This window comes from Aplysia californica, unplaced genomic scaffold (genome assembly GCF_000002075.1).
Source record: "Aplysia californica isolate F4 #8 unplaced genomic scaffold, AplCal3.0 scaffold00151, whole genome shotgun sequence".
NCBI classification, from domain to species: domain Eukaryota; kingdom Metazoa; phylum Mollusca; class Gastropoda; order Aplysiida; family Aplysiidae; genus Aplysia; species Aplysia californica.
This window is the reverse complement of record NW_004797421.1, coordinates 621,608-623,496: the sequence shown is the minus strand read 5'-3', so window position 1 is coordinate 623,496 and position 1,889 is coordinate 621,608.

The following is a 1,889-nucleotide window of genomic DNA, read 5'->3' as shown; positions in this document are numbered from 1 at the left end:
TCTGTGTGTGCGTGTGTGTGTGTGTGTGTGTGTGTGTGTGTGTGTGTGTGTCTTTCCTCACCTCTCTCTTTCTGTCTTTCCTCACCTCTCTCTTTCTGTCTTTCCTCACCTCTCTCTTTCTGTCTTTCCTCACCTCTCTTTCTACCTCCGCCCCCTTTTGTAATCGTGTTCCCTCTCTTTTGAACACACACAATCGAACATTGTTTGTCTGGGTCCGAGGTCTACTATTACCCCAACAGACCTAAGAGCATTCTGAAACAATCTCAACTTCCTGGGAAGCATACAGTGCAAGCAGCCATTTATAGCCGCTAAAACACTAACATACTGACAAGATCTTTCGCTGTCTATGGCCGGGTACCTATTTCCACTAGGGAGAAGTGAGAAAAATTCCTGTAAAGTGCCTTTCCCAAGGACACAACGTCGGGCCCGCGACTCGAACCCCCGAACCCGCAACCTCACGATTACGAGTCCAGTAGCCTAACCGCCGACGCCATAAAAATACTGTATTATACATGAATGACCAGGCTCATACCCCAAACTGTTTTCAAGTAATCCTTCCCACCTGCCTGCCAACCTACTCCCTATACCTAGCTCTCTCAGTCTCAGATTCATCTGTTTTTATTCATTACCAGCCTGCCTACCGTACATGCTTTTATGCCTGCCTGCCCTTCTGTCTGCTTCCTACTTAGCTACTTACCTAGCTAGTTAGCTACCTAAATACATTTTGTACATACGTACCTACTTACCCACCGCCCCTACTCATAATTTTAATTATGCATCTACTTATTCATTATCTACCTACAAATCTACCGACCTTCATACTGGTGGTACCTACCTGGGTGCCTGTCTGCTAGTACTAACGCCGAAGTGCAACTCTTGTCAAGGTGCGCAATGTTGTATGTACTTTTCCCCATTAATTGCAACCTACAATGTACATGTACTATCTTTCGCATTGCAGGTACATGTACCTCCTTGCATCTGGCTGGCCTAACTTGGTAGGTAACACCAGGGTCACCACATCAGGAAACTTCCCGCAAATTTCAAAATAATTAAGTAACGAAAAAATAAAAGTACCCGGACACGGTACATGTACCGGTACCACTTTCTGGACAGGTTAAGTCCCTATTATATTATAAGGTTTGTCTTCCTTGCGACTCAGTAGAGCAGAATAAGATAACAGGCTGGATTTATCTGCATATTGTAAACGTTTTATGTTCCCACAAACGCACGTTGTAAATCTTTTATTTATTTTTTAAAAATATTTTTTTTAGGGGAGGGGGGTTCAACCGTACTCAAAAGGACCGATCCAGACAACCCGAACTGGATTTTGTAATTACAACACCCCAGGAGGAAAGCAGGAAGACGAAAGTGTCCGATTAAAAACAACAACAACAACAACAACAACAACAACAACAAAAACCCCTTTCCCATTCTGGAGTTGAACTCACATTTTGCGCAAATAGCCTAACCGCTTCTCCATTGTAGAAGAAGATAAGATCGACTCTAATTTAATTGATGCGATGGAGTCCGCACCAGTATCTGCGCCGGAACGCCGGATTTTGTTCGTCCTAGCCGGGTTTTCGGGTTAGAAAGATTGCTCTTGTAAAAATACACACATGTTAAACATAAAAAAGGAAGGCGGGGGACATTGACTTTAAAATTTTCTTTCGGTTTATCACTGTTTTCGTACATCCTTGTTCAGTTTAAGCGGACTCCATTGTGTACAAATCATTGATGTAGCTCTTTGTCCGTCAATAAAGACCCATTCAGTCATCTCGGGGTCGAGGATGAAGAAAGCACAGATGGCATATCAGACTGATTTGCGCCCATAGAGCAATGCCACAGTAAGGAAGACAATGGTGGTAGTGGTAGTAGTTTGATATATATAT